This window comes from Phacochoerus africanus, chromosome 11 (genome assembly GCF_016906955.1).
Source record: "Phacochoerus africanus isolate WHEZ1 chromosome 11, ROS_Pafr_v1, whole genome shotgun sequence".
Classification (NCBI taxonomy): domain Eukaryota; kingdom Metazoa; phylum Chordata; class Mammalia; order Artiodactyla; family Suidae; genus Phacochoerus; species Phacochoerus africanus.
This window is the reverse complement of record NC_062554.1, coordinates 55,718,959-55,744,509: the sequence shown is the minus strand read 5'-3', so window position 1 is coordinate 55,744,509 and position 25,551 is coordinate 55,718,959. Positions and strand designations below refer to the sequence as shown.

The 25,551-nt window shown below is 44.6% G+C and overlaps 1 long non-coding RNA gene across 3 annotated transcripts; it reads right to left on the bottom strand.

The window, feature by feature from the left end:
- Positions 1-8,928: 8,928 nt before the first annotated feature.
- On the bottom strand, positions 8,929-12,581 carry LOC125111591 (uncharacterized). 3 transcript variants are annotated; one of them, XR_007130903.1, is made up of 4 exons: positions 12,056-12,485; positions 11,142-11,275; positions 10,859-11,032; positions 8,929-9,662 (listed from the first exon to the last, which is right to left on the bottom strand). It is a non-coding gene; the product is annotated as an uncharacterized LOC125111591 (long non-coding RNA). The 3 variants fall into 3 exon arrangements; XR_007130902.1 differs by lacking the exon at positions 8,929-9,662 and adding an exon at positions 12,509-12,581 and having other exon boundaries at positions 9,942-11,032; positions 12,056-12,136; XR_007130901.1 differs by lacking the exon at positions 8,929-9,662 and having other exon boundaries at positions 9,942-11,032; positions 12,056-12,481.
- Between the last annotated feature and the right edge of the window lie 12,970 nt (positions 12,582-25,551).

Sequence of the window (25,551 nt, the reverse complement as noted above, 5' to 3'; positions counted from 1 at the left end):
TTCAGGAAGCGGCCCTAGAAAAGGCAAAAAGACAAAAAAAAAAAAAAAGGTGAGAACTCTATGAGTTTCCTCTGTGAGTCAGTGGTAACAAACCCAATAATATCCAGGAGGACATGGGTTCGATCCCTTGGTCAAGGATCCTGTGGTGTGTGTTGCAGATGCGGCTCAGGTCCTGAGATGCTATGGCTGTGGTATAGGCTGGCAGCCATAGCTCTGATTCCACCCTTAGTCTGGGAACCTCCATTTGCTGCGGGTATAGCCCTAAAAAGAAAAAAAAAAGGGGGAACTCTAAGTGAGGTGCTCTTTAAACCCACTTTTTAAAATCCTGCACTTCTTTCTCACCTTTCCTTGGAAAATCCTGAGCTAGGCCTTAAAGATAAATCCCACGCTCAGGCTTTGGCTTCAAGATTTGGTTGATCAAAGAAGAGTTCCAAAGTCCACTCAGGTTATTCTATTTATTTATGTAAATTTTATTTTATTTTACAGCTGCACCTGTGGCATATGGAAGTTCCCAGGCCAGGGGCTGAATCAGACCTGCCTATGCCACAGCTGCATCAGTGCCATATCCAAGCTGCACTTGTGATCTAGACTGCAGCTTGTGGCAATGCCAGAACCTTGACCCAGGGAGCAAGGCCTGGGATTGAACATGCATCCTCACAAAGATATCAGATCCTTAACCTGCTAGCCACAAAGGGAACCCCAAATTGTAATACTTTTTGATTGACTAAAATCCTTGAGCAGTTGGAAACAGAATTCATGTGGTCTGGTACTAATTACTACCTAAATTTAGGTTATTATAGGAAACACACTCAGTCTTAGCTTATTCCCTCAATACCTGATCCAGATATTCATGAATTTTATTCTCACGTTTCTTATATTTTTTGGTTTTCTGTAAATATCCATCTACTTACTTTATAGTCTGTCTCCATTACTTCATAGTCATTGAACGGATCTTGTGGAGATCTCAGTTTTTATTTCACTTCCAAGCAGGATAACTAGGATGGATGATTGCCAGAATTCTGGTCTGGTGCACTCTCATCCCTATGGGGATGATACAGTTCTTCTTACTACATGTCTAGGACTGGCTTCATCCCAATCAGTGCATCTCTGGGGTGTGTCATCAGAATATACTGGTTACTTTGGAAAAGGCAGAGCCTAAGAAGGTGTGAAGCTTCCTGTTTCTATGCAACTGTATGCGTGTGTGTGTGTGAGTGAGAGAGAGAGATTTCTCATGAGAGGTGATGTCCACCTCTGGAGACTGAGGGTACACAATGTCAAGGCCCGCAAGGGGCTGATGTGCTCATCGCGCTATTCCTGAAGTTCTCTTTCCACCAGAGACTCCCAGAGCAACCTGGGGGAAATAACGGGAATGCTTCCCCTCCTTCAATCTTATACCTGAACACCAAGGACGGTCATATTTTCCGACTCCTTCCATGACAAAGGCACACGAATGAATTCCTTTGGTGTTGAGTGTTTTGGTGTTTGGAGATTCAGTGAAGATGCTATTACTTTAGGCTCCTTTGCTGTCGCTGGGATGTTCACTCAAGCGTTAAGGAAGGACAACTTTGCTGGAGATGTTTCTTTTCTGTACTGCTCTCTTGGGAAGAGTACCCAAATTGCTGAAGCTTAACAATTATGAGAGAGAAATCATAACCACCCACTCACACGCAGTTGGCATTTCAAGCTTTGAGCAGTTAATAACCATCTCCTTAAGTTGGAAGCTGTCGTGCTTACAATGCTGTTTTAATTGTTCTCACACACCCTAGGGAGCACACCTTCCTTCCCCAAAAGGCTCAGCACAGACCCACTTTTCAGCTTTAAAAGGCAAAAAGAGTGAAATGGAGTTTAAAATGAAATACAAAAGCCTTCATAAACATGGAGTAAGGGACCAGAGGCTCTAACTCCAGGATGCCAGCATTTTTAAGCAAAGACTCCAGTTGTTTTCTCCTGCTCTGTTTGTATCTATTCACAGAGAATTTGAGCGTCAAGTATGGTGTGTCTGGCTTCCTTTCCTCTGACAAGGGACTGAGGATGCAGTCACAGCACTAGGAGATCCCCAGGAAAGGGAATGGATCAGTGAGTCATCCACAGAGAATTACAAGTTAGGCCAAACCAAGACCGCACACAGACACAGAGAGCAAGGATTCCCAAGCCAGCCAAGGGCACCTAAGAGGCCACAAATGAGGCATGCAGCCCGAGAACAAAGCCAGGGGCAGAGAGACAAGAAGACCAAGGCAGGGAGCAGTGGGGGCTAGAGCGAAAGGGAAGCTGTCCTGGGCAAGTACCTGGGGCTGGGGCTCCTATGTGCCAGCTCTTCTGTTGGCTCACTAAGGCCAAGCATGTGTGTGTGTGTGTGGGGGGGGTGGCTATGGAAGGGGAAGGGGACTGACCTGTAAGGTATAAACCAGTTGATCTGCAGCCACTCAGGAGGCTTTGACCTTCAAGGTTTATCGAGACGAGAACAAACACGATCACTGACATGTGTTGAACACTTAACTCTGCTCCAAGCTACACTATGTACATGAATGAAAAATATGGTGATTAGGAATTCCCATCATGGCTCAGTGGAAATGAATCTGACTGGTATCCATGTGGACACAGGTTTGATCCCTGGCCTCCCTCAGCGGGTTGAGGATCCGGCGTTGCCATGAGCTGTGGTGTAGGTTGCAGACATGGCTCCAACCACACGTTGCTGTGGCTGTGGTGTAGGCCAGCAGCTACAGCTCTGATTTGACCCCTAGCCTGGGAACCTCCATATGCTGCAGATGCAGCCATAAAAAGACATATATATATAGTAATTCATATTTGCAACAATATCCAATAGGTAAAATGATTCCTGCTTTGCAGCCCAGAGTACTGCGATGGAGATTGAATAATTTGCCTAAGACTACCTGATATCGGGCCACACTGTTTTAAAGGTGTGTCTCTGTGCCCTCCAAGGGCCCCTGTACTTCCCACACTTGAGAAAATTAAATACGCACATTCCTCCTTCCTCCCAGATATTCTTTTTTTTTTTTTTTTTTTTTTTTTGCTTTTTAGGACTGCACCTGCAGCACATGGAAGTCCCCAGGCTAGGGGATGAATCAGAGCTGCAGCTGTCAGCCTAAGCCACAGCCACAGCCACAGCCACTTGGGATCCAAGCCATGTCTGCAACCACAGCTCACGATAACACCAGATCCTTAACCCACTGAGGGTGGCCAGGGAGCGAACTCACATCCTCGTGGATCCTAGTTGGGTTCGTTAACCACTGAGCCATGAAGGGAATTCCCTGTTTTATCTTTTTTAAAATTTTTGTTTTTTTTTTCCCAGTATTGGACACTACCATAATGTTCTTCAATAAAAATACCATTTTTACTTAAAATAAGCACCAAGGGCCATGCTTCCTTTTGTCGCCTCAAGTAAGGAGAGATTCATGGGCAGCTCTGTAATTCATCAATCATTCACGTCTCCATTCAAGTAGGAATTCAGGCTAAATAAAGATGTGCTGCTTTATCCTGAGTTCCTGCGCCGAGGTGGCAGGAAATTTCCATGGTGCGGGTTTAGCAGGCAGAGTCTCTTTGGCAGTAGGCTACTGTCGTTGCTTTCACTTCCCCCTGGACACGTGGAGAAGAGCAAGACAGTCTTTGCAACAGGACAGCTCAGGTCACCTCCTTGGATTCCTGTTGTTCCTGCTAGAGTGGTCTCTGGTGCTTTAAAATAATGTCCCGCCACAGATTCTGAGAAGCATAGTCTGTTGGATAAAAGTCATTTTGGAGAAACAGAGGCACTGTAGCCTGAAGACCGGTTTAGAGGCTGTGCATCAGCAGACGACAGTTACATAACAGTTTGTCTTTGTTCCTCTGGCCATCTGTGACCTTTCCACGCCTTCCTGCTGACACCAACCCCAACAGAAAAATGCAATCTGTTTAGCCTAATGTACCTTCTTCCCCCCTGAGCCTTTGTGGAGAATAATAACAGCAGCTGCATGACTTTTACTTAATGTAAATACTTTATTTACTTTCGTATTTAATTTATGCATCTGTCCACTGTTTGCACAGCTGTTTGATGTCTGTGACCATTGATGAGCCTCTCCTGATCTGATCTCTCTTAAACTCAAAGCACTGAGAAACGGAGGGGGCCCTCCATCCACTTTTCTTTGCTCAGCCTCCAGTATGATACCTTGCAGATGAAACCTTAATTAAGGGCTCTGAGATTTAGTCATCTCCTTGAAGATATCTTTCTCCCTGGTAAAAAGAAAGGCAAAAATTCCTTATCTGCTCAGTGACAACATGATGATTGACTTCGTTTTCCTTGAAACAGGGCACCATTTGTCAGATCAAGGTGGTGTTGAGGGGTGTTTTCCTCTCCCCAAAACTGTACCAGATGACCTGGAGAGGTGAGGGAAGTGAGAACCAGCCTGGAAGCTGGGCTGGTAATTATGGAATGAATTGAGATAGAACAATTACTTAAGAGGCTGACTTGGGAAGTTCCCATTGTGGCACAGTGGAAACAAATCTGACTAGGATCCATGAGGACACAGGTTCGATCCTTGGCCTCACTCAATGGGTGGGGAATCCGGCATTGCCGTGAGCTGTGGTGTAGGCTGCAGACATGGCTCGGATTTGGCGTTGCTGTGGCTGCGATGTAGGCCGGCAGCTACAGCTCCGATTCGACCCCTAGTCTTAGAACCTCCATGTGCCGAGGTGATGCCCTATAAAGACAAAAAAAAAAAAAAAAGAATGGGAGTTCTCTTGTAGCACAGCGGGTGTGCGGGTGTTGTCACTGCAGCAGCTCCGGTTCTATCCCTGGGCCCAGGAACTTCCACATTCTTGGGGATCCATGACAAGAATTCCCCATTTGTTTTTAAAAAGAGAGATAATAATGATCAAGTAGAGGTTGGATTTTAGGCAGAATTTGAATCTCTCTGTGCCTCAGTTTCTCTCAGTGTTAATGGTACATCATACTTTTTTCTTTTTTTTTTTGTCTTTTGTCATTTTAGGGCCGCACCCGTGGCATATGGAGGTTCCCAGGCTAGGTCAAATAGGAGCTGCAGCCACTGGCCTATGCCACAGCCACAGCACTGTGGGATCCGAGCCTTGTCTGGCACCTATATCACAGCTCATGGCAACGCTAGATTCTTAACCCACTGTGTGAGGCCAGGGATCGAACCTGTATCCTCATGGTTCATTAACCCCTGAGCCAAGATGGGAACTCCCTCATACTTGTTGATAATGCCTTAGATCTACTGAAAGGTGCACCACAAAGCCTAGAAAACTCTGAGTTACCTGAATTATCATTCTCTCGGCTGTCCGACCCTCTCTACCACTGTCTAGTACTTTTTAACAAAGTGTTTTTTGTTGCCAAGAGTAAGATGGTCGCTGTTGCTATTTTGTTAAGATCCATCAAGAACTAAAGAGAAATACTTTTTAAGTTAGATCATGACTCAGGAAAGAAGGAGTGAACTGGTAAGTTTGAGTCTGTTATCAGCTCTGCTTGAGACTGGCCTTTTATATGGCTCTGAGGAGTTAGGCTGTTTGTTTTCAGCATGAAATCCATAAGAGAAAAAATTGAGTGGGGAATGGGGGAATAATATTTTGATAGGGTAGTTTTATTGTTTTGTCTGATGTATTATGACCCCTAACTCCCAGTATACTCAGAGATCATTCATACTTAAATACAAAATAACTTCCAAAGCTAAGTACAAGTGATTTAAAACAACAACAACAAAAACCCCCAAGAAAATGGCATGCTGGATTATTCTTCTCAAGTTGCCCAGGAAACTTAGCATCGACTGCATTAAGTTTCAGAAACATAGGTACAGTCTCAGCCAACACATATTTTGAATATAGCAGGACAACACAGATGGTTTAGAGCTTCTGAGATACATTAAGTTCTGGAAACTGGAAGCCATAAAGGACAAAACTGTGGGAGGGGAGTGGCGGGGAGCACCCTGGGAAAGCAGCAGCCCTGGAGTTGAATGACCTCCCTTTGATCTCTGGCTCTCCCAAGTCATTTTCCCATGCGCTTCCTCAACGCTGGTTTCAGTTCTTTAGATCTAATAAAAGGTTTTGGGCTTGGGAGCATCACCACACAGCCGAGAAGTGCTGATTCAGGCAGAGCTAGGGGGCAGGGGGTGGGTGGGGTGGTGGTGGTGGCTAGAGCTCGCAGTGTGTTTACAGTGACTTGTGTGAGTGCGAGTGAGTGTGCAGTGCCTGTGTGAGTGTGTGTGCATGCATGTGTGGACATGTGTGTTCTCTTGAGGAGTAATGACATTTCATAGTGACATTTCACCTCTGCCGTGGCCGCCAATGGGAAATTTAGTTTCCTCCAAGTCACCTCAATTAAACATATATTTCACTTTTTTTCAACTAAAAAGTTTTTTTTTTTTTTTTCCTGGCTGTGACTGTGCCATTTGGCAGTTCCTGGGCCAGGGATCAAACCCGAGCCACAGAAGCACCCTGAGCTTCTGCAGGGACAATGCCAGCTCTTTAACCCATTGTACCACATGAGAACTCTAAACATACATTTTAAACAATGCAGCATGTTTGCTGAGAGATACTGCTTCAAAAACTCTTTAAGACCAGACTCCCCTTCTTTTTTTTTTTTTTTTTTGGCTTTTTGCTATTTCTTTGGGCCGCTCCCGCGGCACATGGAGGTTCCCAGGCTAGGGGTCCAATCGGAGCTGTCGCAGCCAGCCTACGCCAGAGCCACAGCAACTCGGGATCTCAGCCGCGTCTGCAACCTACACCACAGCTCACGGCAACGCCGGATCGTTAACCCACTGAGCAAGGGCAGGGAACTCCCTCTTCTTAAAAATTTTTCATTATAGTTGGTTTACAATATTCTGTCAACCTCTGCCGCACAGCAAAGCGACCCAGTCACACACACACACACACACACACACACACACACACACACACACATATACATTGCTTTTATCACATTATCCTCCATCATATTCCGTCACAAGTGATTAGATATAGTTCCCTGTGCTATACAGCAGGATCCCACTGCCCATCCACTCCAAATGCAACAGCCTGCATCCACCAATCCCAAACTCCCAGTCTATCCCACTCCCTCCCCTTCCGTCTTGGCAACCACAAGTCTGCTATCAGTGCTCATGAGCCCGCCTCCTTTCTGTAGAGAGGTTTACCAGACTCCAGATAGAAGTGACCAGATTCCCCTCCCAAACATTTTGCTGCCCCTTAAGGATCCCATAGATAGAAATATTAGAGTCGTCTGTTAATTCTTTCATGAACTGCCAAATAATTGTGTTTGCTAAGACGTGGAATGAATACCTTATGCAAAAGCTTACATTTCAATGTGGTTCTTTTCATTTCCTGGTCCAAGCTCACATCCGACTATTAAATGGACACTGAAGAGCTCAGTGGGTGATGGATTTGGGCAACTGTATACCTTGCTTTGCTATCTCAGGACATTTTTTTTCTGATCTTTTTTTTTGGGGGGGGGGGGTTGTGCCTGAGGAATGTGGAAGTACTCAGGCCAGGGATCAAACCTCGCCACAGCAGTGACCTGAACTGCTGCAGGGACAATTCTGGATCCTTAACCTACTGTGCCACAAATGATTTTTCTGATCATTTTAGAAAAGCTGAGATGATGTTCATGAATCTTTAGTTGTATTTCAAAAATATATTTATTTCTTCTTCATTTCAAAATGTTTGACAAAGAAGTTTGGGAAACATAATAATCATGGATAATTTCCAAATTTCCTTTCTTCCAAAGCTTTTTCATAACAATTATATGATACCCAACCAAAGAAGAAATTGAGCAGGCCTGTTTTACAGATGGAAAAACAGAGATGTTATTTGACTTGTTCAAGGTTACATAGTGGGACAAGATAAAAAATGAAAGGGACAATTAGCTTCTTAAATTTACCACATTCCTTTTCAACATGGCGATTATTTCAGTTGTGAATGAAAAGGCACTTCATATAATTTGCCTTTGATTTTCTGTGCCTTTAACTTCTACATATCAAAATTGCAAGGTTAGACCATGATTTTGCTTTATAGGCACTAAATTATTCATTAATACATACCCCTCTCTGCTGAATCTTGATATAGTCTTAGCTTTTTGGTATAATTTGTTTTGATTTGATTTGCAGTGAATTGCAAATTATATAATTTTATAATGTGCACTTATTTTCACTTGTAATAAGAATAAAGATATATCTATAGCAATAAAGAAAAGCAGAGGAGTTCCCTTGAGGCACAGATGGTTAAAGATCCAGTGTTGTCACTGCTGTGGCTTGGGTCGCTGCCATGGCAAGGGTTCGATCCCTGGCCTGGGAATATCTGCATGCCTCAAGTGTGGCCAAAATAAAAAATGGGCAGAAAATAAGTGAGGAAGTAGATTCTGTACTCTGTCAGTATCATTTATTCGTTTATTTGGCAACATGGATACAATAGTGAACAAAAATCCTGCTCTAATGGAATGTTCATTTTAGGAAGAGAGGTAAATAATAAATAATTGATTATAGATCACAATCAAGGGGTGATAAATGCTATTTAAAAAAAGGCAGAGGAAGGGGACAGAAGAGGCAAAACTATTTTAGCTAGTAGTTGAGAAGGTTAATTTAAAAGCTGGAAGGGGTGGCCCTACCTGGTTTAAGGACTAGGTGGAGGCTGGCCACCTAGCCAGAGCAGAGCAAATGTTAAGAGAGAAGGACTGGAGAGGTGCATGGTGGCTGCAGGGACTTGGGAGGCTGGGAAAAGGACTTTGGAATTTTTTTTTTTTTTTTTTGGTTTTTAGGGCCACACCTGTGGCATAGGGAAGTTTCCAAGTTAGGGATTGAATTGGAGATAAAGCTGCCAGCCTACACCACAGCTACAGCAACGCCAGATCCAAGCCACGTCTGCAACCTACACCACAGCTCATGGCAATGCCGGATCCTTAACCCACTGAGCGAGGCCAGGGATCGAACCCACAGCCTCATGGTTCCTAGCCGGATTCGTTTCCACCATGCCATGACGGTAACTCCAAGACTTTGGATTTTTATGGTGGTGTGATTAGAAGCACAGAGCATTGAAGAGTTTTGAGCAAGGATAATGACATCTTACTCATGTTTTGCAAGAAACTCTCTGGTTGCTGAATTGAGGCTGGAGGGGGGATAATGGAAGCAGGGAATGGGTTAGTCACCCAGGGGAGTAACTTCAGGGTGCTAGCAATTAAAGGAAGAGACTGGATTCGGGATATGTTTTGAAAGTAGAAGTGGAAGGATTTCCTGCAAAAATGAATGTGGTGTTTGAGAGGAGTCGTTTTGGTTCTAAGAGGAAGAAGACTTGAAGGAAGAAATTTGGAGTTTCGGTTTTAATACGGAAAGTCAAGAGTTCTGCTCTGGACATGTTAAGTTTGAGATATGCAAACAGAGATGTCATGGAGGCAGCTGGATATACGAGCCTGGAGTACTGGTGAGAGGTCAGGGTTAAAGATATACATCAGTGAATGGAGGCTATTTAAAGCCTAGGGCTGGAGGAGACTGCCCTGGGAGGGAGTGTAGAAAAGGAATAGGAATGGCCCAAGGTCACAGCCCGGGGCAGTTGACATCTAGAATTCTGCAAGTGGAGAGGCACCCTACGTAGGACACCCACAAAGGAGCTACTATCTGGCCGACTATACAAAAGCAGATATGTAGATGGGTATGGCGGGTGTGAAGATTTAGAGTCTGAAAAAAAAAGAAAGAAAAAAACCTTTGTGGCCACGTAGTGGGAGAACAGTCAAAGGTTCTAAATTATTGTGATAGAATCTAATGAACCAAAATGTCACTGGGAGGACAGAACATGGAAAGCTTATTTCGATGATTGCCCCGGGGATTCAGCACTACTGACCACTTCCCAAAATGTTGCTCAATAGTAGTTCTTCTTGTGTGTAAAGTGCTCAATGTTTAGAAAGGCTACTCCCTGGGCATCCAGATTAGCTAGGAGAATGTTACGCACACGCAATGCACCTTTTTCAAAAATCTATTTTGTTATCCTGTTTAATTAGGACACAATATGGAGTTGGCCCTTTGGCCAGGAAGAAAATAAACAAACAGGGCAATGTCAAACGTCACTTTGGGAAAATTCTCTCTGAAGAATTTCGGCTTTCGGCAACTCATTTTTCTCAAGCCAGCTGTTGAGCCTTCAATTTGGGGATGAACATAAGCTTCCTCTCTCTCCCTTGCTCAAATTCCCAGACTCACTCTAAACCTCAAGGTTAGGTAGGCAATGCAGTCGGCTCAGTGGCTGCACTCTGTGCTGGCTCTACTTGTCTGTACCGTGACGCTGCTCCAGTGCCCAGAGGGGACTGCAGGGCAATAGATCCGAGATGCCAGGAGTGAGCCCAGATGCTCCTGTCCGGAAGATGACAGTGCCAAGGCTGAGAAAGCAGGCCAGTCTGAGACCTCGGACAGCTTTGGAGACAGAAGGAATCTGTCTCCCCTAACCCCACTCCAGCCCCTCACCTTGAGAATACAGAATCAGACCATAACAAATGCAATTATGTAACATTATTTTACAGCTGGGAAGGCTTTTCTTTTTTAAGAGAATGTTGCCATTATTGGGATATATGTATTGAATCACTAAAGGTGTTATTAGTACCACAAGGTAATTGGTTACAAACTGTGAAGCACCCAGTTCAGATGGCTGCAGAGTTGGCCAGAAATCACAACATTCAGTTCATCTGCAGGCTTGGCAAGAATAATTACTTATTCATAGGTTATTTGGATGCTTCTTTCCAAGGAGGGGGAGTCCTGGCTCAGAACAAGAGCAAGGAGCATCAGCACCCTTGAGCTTGCTCAAAACCCCAACATCTGGAATACACAGAAGGAATCCATTTATTCTTTCTCTGAACGAGCACGAATACCAATAGGGGGAACGTTACCAAAATGCTTTGAGACTCTGAAGTAGAATGTCTGTGTCATCCAACGTATGTGTAGATCCCAGCTCCTTTACTTATTATTCACCTTCCCACTAGCTGGGCATAAACCATTTAACATTCAGCCAATGCAGCTGAATTCGGGGATGTGATGGCCAAACCTGGGATGTGAAGGCTTTCCTAAAAGAATACAGAATGTCATTATCTTAGCTGAGAGTAGCCAAGGGATGACAGAGCCTTGGGCAAAACTGGCTTCCCAGGGTGACTTGGTTTAATGCCCCATACTGACCTCTTCTTGACATCACAGGAGATTAAAGCTCACCAATCCCAGCAACAACCCAGGCTATTGAATTCTTCTCTGCATGCTTGTTTCTCTCTGGCAGAGATGGTTCTCTGTGGTCACGAGGTAAACCCTTGGAACCACTGCAATTTGAAGAAAGAGTGACTTTTAAACTATGCGTTTGTGTGAAGCTGCAGGCCTCTAGTTTTTCTCATTTACCTGGTGGTTTCTCCAGCACTTAAGGAGGTACCCATTAAGACCATTACAGTTCCTAAATGTACCTGTTTCCAGTAGATGGCTACCATACCAGGAGACATTTATTTAAATTACAGAGCGGTATATTTTTCCATGGCAGTCTGTGCCTCTACACAAATCTCATTTCATCCCTTCTCTTCTCCTCTGCTAGAAAATATCTAGAATCTTGGTCTTAAAAGAAACTTTGGTTTCACTGAAGCTGGCAGGAGTGAGATTATGGTACACGTTCACCCCTTAATTTCTCTCCAGGATGTGGTGCAATCTTGCTTCACGTCCATGACCTTGAAATTCTGAGAATTGTGGTCAAGGCCACGTTTCATATTCAGTGACTCCCACTGAAACGACTAAATGCTGAGTGGACTGGAATCACTGCAGTGACATTAAATGATGCAGTATTTGGCATGGGTAGGTTTGGAGTACTTTAACACCCCCCCCCGCCCCCCACAACATGTAGATATGGAAGGATTCAGAAGGAGTGAAAGGTACATATATAAAAGAAAAAGATCAAAACAAAAAAGAGTAGAAGGTCAAGATCTGTTCTGTTACACAGACGGTTGGTGCAGAAAGAAGTGCTGTGCAGCCTTTAGAGGCGGAACAAAAGGAAGAGGGGGAAAACCAAGGGCAGTGCCATTCTTGGGCAGGGGTTCACTTGTCCCCTAGCCACGCACCTTCAGGGTTTGCTACTCTTTCACTCTTGCTTGTCCTTCTTCTCCCCTGCCAGGTCACTTCCAATCTTCAGGTCCATAACTCTGAATGAAGAAGACAACCGAAAAAACTTTTAGGCCCAGATTCCAAATAATAACCGATGCGAGAAGATTTTAGCCCGAATTGCGCAAGTGATGGAGAGACCAGGAGCTTCCTGACTTGCGGCAACACCCCCTCTCCGCCGCGCGGTGACGGTATCCAGGGGTCAGCTGGGAGTGCAGAGGAGCCACTGCTGTGGTCTCCGAAGATGTCTCTTCCTGGCGTGACTGCTGCTGCGGCAGGTTTTTAATTTTTTCACCGCAGCACAATGCAGAAGCCAAGGCAGCCGACCTTGCCCGAACCCCCCCGGGGTTGCACCCCGGCCCCCTTCCAGTGCCCCGCTGGCCCTCGCGGCCAGGGGAAAGCGAGCTGCGTACCCCTCGCAGCCCCCCCGCCGCGCACGTGCGCTCCTGGACAACAGCAGGCGAGGCCAGGGCGCGCCCCCGCCGCCCTCGGCCGCGCGCGCGCTCTGCCCGCCCTCCTCGCGCGTGCTCGTGCTCGCGGCCGCGGCGGCGCGCCTCTTCTCCCCGCTGCGGGTGTCGCGGGCTCAGGAGGAGGCGGAGCGCGGGAGGAGGAGGCTGGGCCGGCGGCGGGCTCCGCGGGCGCGCGCCGCGATCGGGGCGGGGGCGCTGCGGGGGCGGCCCGAAGGCGGCGGGTGAGGGGCTCGGAGCCTGAGGACCGCGTCCCCGGGGCCCACTCCGCCGGGGGAGGGCGATCGCGGCGCGTGTCGGAGGTGGGGACTCCGAGGCCGCGGCCCGGAGCCCGGCGTCCCCGCCCCCGAGCCTGACGGGGCGGCGCGGCGCGGCGGGATGAGGCGCTGGCGCGGGGGGCGCCCGGCCGAGCCCCCGCGGCTGCCCTCGGCGGCCAGGCGCTAGGCTTAGCGTGCGGGCGGTACTCGGCGGCGGCGAGGGTGAGGACGAGGACGACGAGGAGGAGGAGGAGGAGGGCGTCGGGCCCGGCGCCCCGCAGGGCAGACACGGAGCGGCGATCGGGGCGCAGCGACGCCGCGACAGCGCGGCGGGGCCGCGGGGCTCGGTAAGGCAGGGGCCGCAGGAGGGCCGGGGGCGCCGATGACGTGGGCAGGCGCCGCAGGGAAGGCTGCGGGGGCCTGCCCTTCCTTTTCGGGGGAAATTTTTTTAAAGTAAAGGTTCGGGATCAAATGTTCTTAGAAGGCCATCTCGGGTTTCCCCGGCCCCCTCCCGACTCCCTCCCCGGCCTCCCGGGGCGGACCGCGTTCAGGCCGGCCGCCTCTTGCGCCCGTGCTTGCGGGTTCCCCGCGGCTCGGGGACCGGGCTCGGGCGGCTCCCGGCCTGCTGCGGCGTTCCTGGCCGAGGCGCGGGCAGGACGACCTGGGGGGTTCCCTCCGCCGCCCACGGGCGCCCTCGCGGTGCCCGCCCCCAGCCGTGCTCGCCGGCGCTCCCGTGGAGTTTTCCCTCTCATCTTTCTAATTGGCTGAAGTTGCCGCCACATATTGGACGGTGCTGGTGATTTAGTGCCTTTTTTACCCCTTGGACACCGTTGTCCCCGCCCCCCCTTTTTCCCCTTCCCATCCCCGTCTTGTCTTTCTCATTTTGTTGGCTTGGGTAAATATTAATGTTAAAAAATTTCGCAGACGGATCACAAGAAACGGTAGAGAGGGGAAAGTCAAACCTGATCTTAGCCTTGGTCTACTTCTGGATCCTTTATAACTCCACCTTCTGTTACTGAAGCTTAAAGAAGGTGGAGGGGAGGAGGAGACACACAGCAGGATGCTTGGGATGCAGTTTGATAGTTATCTTTTAGGAAATGGAATTTGGATAATTATAATTTTCATCTGCATGCAGAATTGCAATCTGCTTTTAAACTGCTTGGGGCACTGCATGATGCTACATGGATAGCTGGCAGCTGGGCCACATTGCATTGTTGTCAGCATCTCTTTTATTTTCCATTCTTTCACAGTTTTATTTGGCACAGATTTAGACCTTTTAAGTCAGTGTGAATGGGAATAACTTCTGATACACTGGTTGCTTTTATAAACGTTGCCTGTATTTGTATTTCTGTTGGAAGGAAAAAAAAAAAAAAAGCATATGGTGTTAGAGTACCCTGCTCTTGGAGTCCAGAAAATGCACTAGTTTGATTCAGTAATTGGATTTGTTGTTGTAATATTTTTAGGTAGTGATGGTTGATTCATATATATGTTTTTCCTTCTTGAATAAATTGAAGTCTAACTCGAAATCTTGACATTTGGTCCTTGGACTTGAGAGTGAAGAAACTAGAAGCTTTGATTGCTGCTACAACATGACCTCAAAGTTTTTCAAGTACTCATTGGTGTGAATTCTTTTTTCATAGGGCTCTTTGTGAACATAGGATATTATGATGTGATTTCCATTTTCGGGACTATCTGGAGTCTACTTCATTCCGAAAATTGGGTATGTGGTGGTGCTTTATAAAATAAGTTTCTAGAATAGCGTCAGGTTGGAACTGTGCTTCAAACCATTGTCCCTATAGCATTCCATGGAATAAAGCAGCACTTTGGACAGAGACTTGTCCAGGCATAGCTGGGGTGGAAGCCCAGTTTACTGTATGAGGATGCACTGAGGTGGGTGATAGGGTGTAAGTGGGCCAGAGAGGAAATGTTAGTTGGAAGAACCTTCTTTGGTTGTATAACTGTTTGGTTTTTTAGGGAGAGACAAGAAGCAGCCAGGCAGGCTCAACTGTCATTAAAGTCTTTGATGTTGGTTTCAATTCCAGTAGTTCTGTTCCTTTTATTTTCTTTTCCTAACCCCTGCCTTATTTTCCAATCACCAGAAGCTATTCTGCAGTTGGGCTGAGACTTTAATGGCGAATACATTCACCTCCGTTGCTCTCTCTCTCTTTCTCTTATTCTCTAGATGACTTATTCAGCAGTGTTTTCCCTTTCCAAACTGGCCTGGGTGTGTTACCTGCACAGTATACATAGATTCACTCTTGACTGTAAATGCATTTATCAAAGGTGAAGGGTTGGCAACTGTTTCCTTCACAAGGCGGTGGTAGCAGAAGAAAAACCAAATCAAATGAACTAAATTTTTCATTGTATTTAAAGATTGTGACTGATATTCTTGAAAATTTTTAGTGTTTAATGCATTAATGTGAAGTCTGATGTCCATGGAAGTGGTTACCAGGCAGCAAGGGCATGAAAACGGGTTGTGGTTGCAGTTCTGCTGCTTAATAGCTGTGTGGCCTGGTCCCTGCTTTGGGCAAGTTATATATATTTCTGAGCTTATTTTCCTTATGTATAAAATGGGGTTGAGAAGGCTTGCATTGTCTTCCTTACAGAGGAAGGACCAGATGACAGGATGTGAAAATACTTTGTGGTACTTCTTATGCACATAAGATGTTGCTGTCATTACCTATAAATTTAGTATTTAACTGCTTTAAATATCTTAACATCAGTTTTAAAACATGCACATAAGGAATGAGAATGTGTTCGATCTCTTCACAAGTTTCAAAATTATGTGATTCCATTTCATTCTTAGGAAATCCGTATGTAGTATCTACATACGGACTCTGGAGTTTTTGATTATTTGGGGACAGATGTCAAGTTTATTGAGACTGAGTTTCTTTAAAGTATCCAGTTCAAAATATTAAAGGAGAGTACAAGTTAGGAGTTATGAGAAGAGCTGTTAAGTAAAAGGTGCTTTATATCTGTCTGCCTTATGTGGGACAGACATTGGCAAAATTCTCTTATGTTGGCCAGATTTGGCCTGCAGCTTATTTTCATATGCCCCATGAACTAAGAATGATTTTTAAAAGTTTCAAATGGTTAAAAACTATAAAACGAAGAATATTTCATGACTGTGCAAGTTAGGTGAAATTCAGATATCAGTGCTCATAAATAAAATGTTATTGGGATCGGATCACACTTGTTTATGTATCATCTGTGGCTGCGTTGGCAGTACAACGGCAGAGTTGATTTCTTGCAGCAGAGACAGTATGGCTTGCAAAGCCTAAAAAATTTTGTCACCAAAGATTGCCAACCTTTGGTTTAGGACCCAACATTTTTTGCTTTAACCAGTGCAAGCTTTATTTCCTAGCATAGCACTCTAAGGGTTAAGAGCCTGGGAAAGGATAGACTTGTGTTGGAATGCCCGCTATGATGTCAACTTTGATCCTGGACAAACAGTTAACATCTTGGTGCTTCAGGTACATCCTTTGTAATCAGAGAATAACAATAGGCTCTGTCTTAGATGGTTGTGGGGTGATTAAATGAAATGTTACATGTTAAGGCTTAATACAGTATAGGCGTGTAGTAAGTACTCATAGATGATAGTGCGTAAATTCTGGTGTAAACAGTATGCCTAAAATATTCTTTATCACCTTGCCCCAAGATTATTAGAATTGTTCTCCTGAGTGGTATGCTTCTTGCTATCAAATTTTCTTCTTTACTTAATCGGTTAGTGTAGTTAGCAGCTAATAATTGGAATAATTTCCTTTCTGTTGTGCTGTATTTTTATTAATCACTTGCTTATTTAGATGATTAGGAATGGATAGATAATTCTGCTCTGTTTTTCAGAGATCCTGTGCGGATAGCTATTTGCAAGCTGAGTTTAAATACCAGTTCTATTTTGGTATTGTTTTTTTTGTTTTTTTGATAAAGATATTTGAGAAAAACTTTAAATTAGCCCAGGGCTAGATAACTTTTCAATGTATATGATACTTGAAGTGTTCCTTATGATTTGCATTAGCATCTCTGTAATAGCCTTTTCAGGAATAATAAAAATTCCCCCCCCCCCCCAAAGATAGACCTAGCTTACTATCTAGAAGCTTTGATATTAAGCTGCTCTCTGACGTATTTGTTTTAAATTATCTTACAATTGATAAATTGAATTTGCTTCTCAACTTCAAGTGCTGGCTTATTTAACATTCACCCCAAACCAAGAGTGAGCAAGTAAACAAAGGCCATTGTTCTGATCAAGTCAAACAAACCAGAATTGGGGCCACGGTAGCAGTTGCCACCTTACAAATTGTGCAGTTTCACGCCTTTGGACGTTGCTTATTGCTTATATGTGGTGGGCTGATCCAGGGGAGCCGTGGGAGGGCATTAATGTTCTCTTGCTGTCCTTGGAGGAACCAAGGGATGCAGGCAGAGGGCCTTTCATCAAACTGCACAGCTGCAGCCACTGGAAAACCATGCTTCAGGGTTCTAATTGTAGCACCTCAAAAAATGGTAGAGACTCAAAGAAGACCCACCATCATGAGGAGACAGTATTTTCTTTTGAGGTTAAAGCACATAAACAATAAATCCAACCAGCGATTTCCTTTGAAGAGATGAAGGTTGAGAGGGACTATTCCCCATAGTAGTGAAATGTAAAGATTTGTGAAAATAGATGTTTACAGTTTCATAGTATCCCTGGACATGTGGTCTTTAAAGGAGATTGTTTTAGGAAGGTAAAAGAAAGTGAGAAGTGAGGTGTTTGGTTTAATTTCTCCTAAGAAATATATGATCCAGAATGTTCAGAGTGAAGGTGGAATTCTGGTTTTCAGGGAGATTCCTGTTATTTGGCTTTTGACCATATGTCCATTTATTATTTTGTTTATACCATGGATCATGATACACATTAGTGTTGGAGGCTGTGGAGGTGGGAACCATTGAGAGGAAAAGCAGGCGTGAGCTGTGCATGATGGAAACATGTTTACACTGTCTCTCTTAGGAAAGATTGCTACCACACTCTGGGAAAGAATTCTGAAGTGGAGAGTCCATTCATTTGCCTTTAAAATAGTAAAATCTTTATTACCTGGGGTTCAGTCCTGTGATCTTGGGCAGGCCATTTGTTTGTTCTGTTTTTATTCCCTTATGTATAGGATGGAAACAGTAATTCTTGTGCCTTTTTTTTTTTTTTAATTGGAGGAGATATATGGTAAAAGGATTGTTAAGATGAGTAGCATTTTCAAAAGTTTTGAAGAACACGCTATGTGAGGTTTAGTAATTACCCCGTATGTTAACAACAGATGAAAACATAAGAAACCTTTGACAGAGAAAAGAGATTTCAACTTGAATCAGAAGACCTGGATTCTTATCTTGGCTCTACTGTAAATAATCTGACTTTGGACAAATAATTCATCTCTCTAAATCTCATTTTCCTTATATGTACAGTGAGGGATCAGATTAGCAGTCTCTAAGATCTTTTCTTGCTCCAAAATTCCTTGACTCTCCGTTTTTTTTTTTTTTAAGTAGGGACCATCATTTTGCATTTTCCATTCACCAGTTTCTCTTGACCCTGTGCTTGAGGAGAACCTGACATCCAGTGGTCTTCCAGATTCAGCAGCAGTCCTGGCTCTGGTAGGAGGCAGGAAACCAAATCTCTTTTATCAGTGAACTGAGAAGGATCCACTGAGTACAAGGGAGTGTTTTGTACCATGCTAAGTGCAGAGGAAAATAGATGGGAAGGAAGGTGGCATTGAGTCTCTGCTCTCTGGAAGTGTTCCTTCCGTTGGGAAGATAAACTGCATTATGAAAGAGAATGTTATAAAAGAATAGACAAGGGAACAGTGGGATGATCCTTGATCTGGCAGTTCGAGGACTTGGGCGTACAGTTGGAGAGGATTCTTTGTCACCTTGTAGCCTTGAGCATTTGTAAAATGAGCTTCATAGACTGCCTCCAGCTCTGCAGTTTGGTCATATTCTCTTTGACAGAGAAGCAGCATCTTTGAATCAGCCTATGAGGAGACAACTCAAGTGAGAACTGCTTAATCCAGGCCAGATTTTTATACTCATTCTGTGTAGTAGCTTGATTTAGTAGATGGAGGGAAAGGGTTACTTTTTTTCCCGGGCAGGGCGCTGAGTTCGCAGCATGTGGAAGTTCTTGGACCAGGGATCACACCCACACCACCGCAGTGACAATGCCAGATCCTTAACCAGCTCGGCCACCAGGGAACTCCAGGAAAGGGTCGCTCTCATTTGCTGGAAGTACAGTCAAGGGACAGAGCTTCTTCTGAAAAGTCAAGCACATGAGAAGGGCAAGAGACCGAAGGGTCCTTGCTTCTGGGGCAATAACTCTGTACCCTGAATCTCCTTCATTCTTCTCTTCTGAAGGCCTGCACTCCTGCAGTTACTTTTTTCCTTAAGTTATTATGCTCTCTTTGCCTGATCATCTCTTTTAGTATGCAGGCACGCTTTATATTACTTGGAGCAGTGATGATTAATTGTTCACCAAATGCTATTCTCTGCAGCTTCACTTCAGTAGTAGGACCCTCACCTTTTTTTCTGGCACGTGGATGCCCAGCTAGACTACGTTTGGATGCCCTTCTTCAGACAGCTCGATGTCATTTGATGAAATTTGGGTAAATGCTGTGTGCCATTTCTGTGTCATCACTTTAGAAAGGCAAGCAAGTTGCCTTCTGCTTCCGCTTTCCCCCTTTCTGCCAGGAGAATGTGGGGCTGGTGCATGTTGTTTACCCTTGCAGGTGAGAGCAATGCTTTTGGGGGGAGATGGTTCAGTAAGACGCATCCTTGGATGATCTCATGGCACAGAGCCACCTTCTGCTGCTTCCTTATCTCTAGATGGTTAAGTGAGAAAAAAGTCAAATTTTGACCTGCTGGAGCCATTAAAACCTTAACCCCACCTCTGTTGATCCACCTTCTCCTCCCCTTCAGCTCTTGCCCAATTTCTTTGTTCCCTTCAGCAGCAGGAGATGTTTGTGTTTGCCTGTTTACTTCCTTACCACTTATTCTCTCTTTAACCTGATCCATTGAGCTCTGGTTCCAGCACTCACTGAAAGCGTTTTTAATCAAGGCTACAATGAGCCTTGTCAAAGCTAGTGATCAGGGCCATGCCTGTGAGGCACTGTGTCTCGCTGATCTCTTGTCCGCATTTCATATTGACCAACCACTTTCTCTGACCTCTTCACCACATATTCTCTATGTCTTTTTGCAGTTTGTCTCTCTCCACCCCCCTGCTCTAAAATTTGGAGTGTCCTTAGGCTCTCCTCGGGTGACTTCATTCATTTCAATGGTTTCAAATACCATTTATATGTTTAGGGTTCTAAGATTCTATCTCTAGGACTGATTTCTTTGCCTCCTGAGCTCTAGACTCATCTAACACCATTCCTCCCCTTAGATGTCTCATAGATATGCCAGCGGTAGCACGAACAAGGCAGAACTGTGATTTACTCTTTCTTTCTTTTACTCCTCTTCCCGGCTTCCCAGTTCTGCAGGCCAAACCCCCTGGAGTCATCCTCCATTTTTCCTTCTCATCTCATACTAGTCCTGTCAGCTCCACCTTCAGAATTTAAACTGGACCTGCCTACCTCTCAGTTTTCTCACTGTTAAAACCTAGGCTGGTAGCCTTTCTCCCATGGAAAATTGCCAACAGACTTCCCTGTTCTCCGCTCTTGCTTTTACCCCCCCTCATTGCTCAGGAGCCAAAACCAGTGTTAAATGTTAATCAGATCATATTGCTTCTTTACTGGCTTCCCTATACTTTTTTTTTGTCTTTTTGCCATTTATTGGGCCACTCCCACAGCATATGGAGGTTCCCAGGCTAGGGGTCTAATCAGAGCTGTAGCCACCAGCCTACACCAGAACCACAGCAATGCGGAATCCGAGCCGCGTCTGCAACCTACACCACAGCTCACGGCAACGCCGGATCCTTAACCCACTGAGCAAGGTCAGGGATCGAACCTGCAACCTTATGGTTCTTAGTCGGATTCGTTAACCACTGCACCATGATGGGAACTCCCTGGCTTTCCTACACTTTTAACACTAAACCCAAAATTTACAGTTTTATTATGGAAAGAAAATATTCACTGTAGCCACTTAGGCCTTGTACCAGCCATTTTTAATTGGGGAAGATTTTTTACCTTGGGGCAGTGTCTGGGTCATTTTTGGCTGTCAGGACTGGGGCTTGGCTGGCAGGAGGAGTGTGCTACTGGCATCTAGCAGGTAGAAGCCAGGGATGCTGCTCAGCATCTTACAATGTGCAGGACAGCCCCCAGCAACCAGGAAAAATAGAGTCCAAAATGTCTGCAGTGCATGGTCTGGCTCCTGGCTTCCTCTCCAACTCCGTCTTCCTCTGTTCACTGTTCACGTCCTCCTTTGTTCCCTGGGCTGCAGTAACAGTTTTGTTCTTTTTTTCTTAATAGACTTTTTGGGTGACTGCTTCTAGGTTCACAGCCAAATTGGGCAGAAGGTACAGAGATCTCCCATATACTCTCTGCCCCACGTGCACACAGCCTCACTTGCTATCAGCGTCCCCCCAGAGGTACATTTGTTACAACTGATGACCCTGCAATAACATACCGTTATCACTCTGAAGGATCCGTAGTTTTATTACGGTTTATTCTTGGCATTGTCCATTCTGTGGGTTTGAACACATTTATAATGGCATATGTCTTCTATTATAGTATCATACAGAGTAGTTTAACTGCCCCCCAGGTCCCCTGCTCTGCCTATTCATCCCTTACACCCCCCTCCCCCCCGCCGCTACCCTGATCTGTGTAATGATTCCATAGGTTTTTCCATTTCCAGAATGTCATGTAGTTAGAATCATACAGTATGTAGCTTTTTCAGATTGGCTTCTTTCCCTTAATAATATGTATTTAAGTGTCTTCTATGTCTTTTCATGGTTTGATAGCTCATTTCTTTTTAGCACTGAACAATATTCCATTGTCTGGATAGACCACAGGTTATCATTCACCTGCTGAGGGACATCTTGGTTATTTCTGAGTAAGGGCAGTTATGAATAAAAGTGCTATAAACATTTATGTGCAGGCTTTTGGGGGACCTAAGTTTTCACCTCATTTGGGTAAATACCAAAGAGTGTGGTTGCCTGATTGCATGGTAAGAGAATGTTTTGTTTTATAGGAAAGTGTCACACTGTTTTCCAAAGTGACTGCATTCCCACCAGCAGTGAATGCGAGCTCCTGTTGTCCCATATCCTGTCGGCCCTTGGTGGTGTGAGTGTTCTGGGTTTGGGCCATTCCAATGTGTTTGTGGAGGATGATGATGCTCTTTTTCTATCCCTTGAACAAGCTAAGCACATACCTTTTCAGGGATTTACAATTGCTGTTCCTTTTGCTTAGAATGTACTTCCTTCTGACCTTTGTGTGACTGACTGCCTTCTTCCACTCCAGAGAGGCCTTAGTCATGACCTGTATCCATGCAGTATCCTCTCTTTTCTATATTTTGGCATTTTATTTTCTTCATTTTAGTGTTTATTTGCTTGTGTTTTGTATTTACTTATTTATTTAGTCTTTTTTAGGCCCGTACCCACAGCATATGGAAGTTCTCAGGCTAGGGGTCCAATCAGAACTGAAGCTGCTGGCCTACATCACAGCCACAGTACCAGATCCTTAACCCACTGAGCGAGGCCAGAGATGGAACCCCGTCCTCATTGATGCTAGTCAGGTTCATTAACTGCTGAGCCACAAAGGGAACTCCGCATTTTACATTTATAATCTCTTTCTCTACAAGCTATTTGAGGGGGCATGGACTCTGTCTATGTACATACTGTATCTCCAGCATTCCTATTTAATGCATATTTGTTGATGCCAGAGAGACGCCATCCATTGTAGGGATGGGAGACAAGGTTTTTGCTGAAGATGATAAAGCAAAGCATCCTGGGAGCAGCAGGTAAGCTTATGATTTTCCGGAAGGTGGAAAAAAATCCCAGGAGATAAGGCTGCTTTAGTCTTCATTAACTCTGTAGAATAGAGAAATTCACCCACCATTTTTATGAGGAGGCAAATGACAGGAGTAAGCAGATAGCAGGGACTTTTTAATAGAGAAAGGTTACTTGAGGATTTAGCTTCCATTTTGCCTTGTGTCTCATACACCTTGTCTCTGCATATAGAGCTGCATGTTCATGCTGCAGATATATAGGCCTCTCAGTAATATATGGTCTGACCTTTTCCCAATATCAGTGTCAGAGTTCTTTCCACATTATCTTTGGAAGATAAGCACATGCCTGTTGCTTCTGTATCTTTAGGGTCTGAAAACTTAGTTACTCATCTGACAGTGCAGTTCTTTGTAAAAGGAGTTTTTGTTTAAGATTCTTCATTGTATTAGAGCAGAATGTACCTGCCTGCATTTCTAGCACCACACAGATCTGCTCTAGTTTTGGCTGGCTCTTTGATCTTCCCACCAACCTTTTCTCTTCCTAGGCTGAATGTACTCATTTTCTTCAACTGTTCCTCATGTGACTAAGGTTTTTAGATCCTTTTCCAGGCCCCTCTTCAACATTTCTGGGACTCAGGGCAAGAATACAAATGGAAGTCCATACGCCCTGTGTCTCAACTTGCATGAGTTATTAATCAAACTAACTGATAAAGATGTTCCATTGCCTCCTGTAACAAAACTTCATAATGACCTAAATCAGAGTCAAGCAGGGGATTCTCAGACTCCTCTGAGTTTTGCTCAGGATAGTACTGTTCTGTCACCATCAGACTCTGGTCTTGATTCTGTTTCCCAGAGCTGGTTACTGTGGAAAAAATTAAATTCCTTCTTATACTGTTTCAAATTAGATGTCACATTTCAATTCAAGCTTTGTAAGTGGTGTGCCAGACGATGTTCTGAATGTTACAGATAGAGCAGAAATACTGATTTCCTTAGTCCGCAGAGAGAATTATCAGCAACGGTGGCAAAAGCTTCTAACTGACCTCTGGTGGCCACCAGCAGCCTGGCTGACTTCCTGCATTGTGCCTGTACCAGTGCTGTCGTTTTCTGTGTACGTCCTAAGTGCAAAAGATTGAGAAATCCTGCTCCAGACTGATGGTACAGGGACGCTGCAGGTCTCATGGTAGAAAGTGTTTATATACATGTAGCTTTGAGAGCATTTTTATCAGCGTCATCATTTGGTCTGCCTGATGATGTTGGAGTTGTCAAAGTCGGTTTGTGCCCTTCTTATTAAGGAGGATATAGATCCAGGTTAAGTGGCTTAATCTAGCTCCATACTCTCACTCAAGTAGGGCAGTTGAAACTAGAACTCCATTCTTCTGACTCTCATTTTGGTATATTCTCTCTACTAACCCAAATTGGTTTTCTTGTACTTTTTTTTTTTTTGGAGAGCCTATCACTTCTGAGTCATTTAGGGCATGCAGGCAATTACATTTTTTAGAGTTTTTCTGTCCCAGCTTCTGTTACATTGTCTCCATTGTTACTTTTTTTTTTTTTTGGCTATTTCTTGGGCCGCTCCCGAGGCATATGGAGGTTCCCAGGCTAGGGGTCGAATCGGAGATGCAGCCACCGGCCTACGCCAGAGCCACAGCAACGCAGAATCCGAGCCGCGTCTGCAACCTACACCACAGCTCACGGCAACGCCGGGTCATTAACCCACTGAGCAAGGGCAGGGACCGAACCCGCAACCTCATGGTTCCTAGTCGGATTCATTAACCACTGCGCCATAACGGGAACTCCCCATTGTTACTTTTTAAACTAAAGATTCAACTTTACATTTAATCCCTACTAAATGGTATCATTTTTATCCCGTTCAAACAATTGATCCAGTGTCTTGCAACTTGTGTGTTACCCATTTTGATAACTCTCTTCCCTAGAGAGTTATATTTAGTTGCTACAGTGATGTTTGTCTCAGTCACCCTGACCTGTTTATAAAAGGTTGAGTTGCATTCAAGCAGGAAAATGTGCAATACATTTTAGAAATAGTTCTTAAACCACTATGATGAAAAAATTCTGGCATTTAAGTGTAAATTCATTTCCCTTTTTACTTAGTGCCTGTTGTATTGATTGTTAGCAAATATTTTATTCAAACCTTAGAAATGTGTGGTCACTTGCCTAAGTCACCTAAGAGCCAGATTGATTCAGAATTCAAATCTAGATCTGTTCGACTTGAGAGTACCTCTGATTTTCCTCAGTACTAATCTATAAATAATGTGAAATGACTTCTAAACATTTAACATGAGCTGAGAAAGGGATGTTTCCCAGATTGATCTTCTTATGTTTGGAATAACTCATTATCTGTTACTCATGCACAAGACAGGCTTCCTCCCCCCACCTCATTATCTGGTCTAAATGTCAGTAGTGCTGAGTCGAGAAACTCTGCTCTAAGGGTTTTAAGTAGTCAAGGTTTTGCTTTGAGTGTGTGTGTGTTTGTGAATTTAGCTAACTATATCGTAGTGATAGGTATTAGAGTGTACAAGGGATAATTTGGCCTCCTTCTTGGGAACAGGTTGTCAGTGAAAGTAGAGCATGATGTTTATTCATTTCAGTTTCTGTGCTCCTTCTAGAGAATCTGTGATTTATTTATTTTTATTAAAGTGCAGTTGATTTACAATGTTGTGTCAGTTTCTGCTGCACAGCATAGGACCCAGTCACACACACACACACACACACACACACACACACACACACACACACACACACACACATTTTTTCTCATGCTGTCTTCTATCATGTTCTATCCCAAGAGATTGGTTATAGTTCCCTGTGCTGTGTGGGCAGGACCTCATT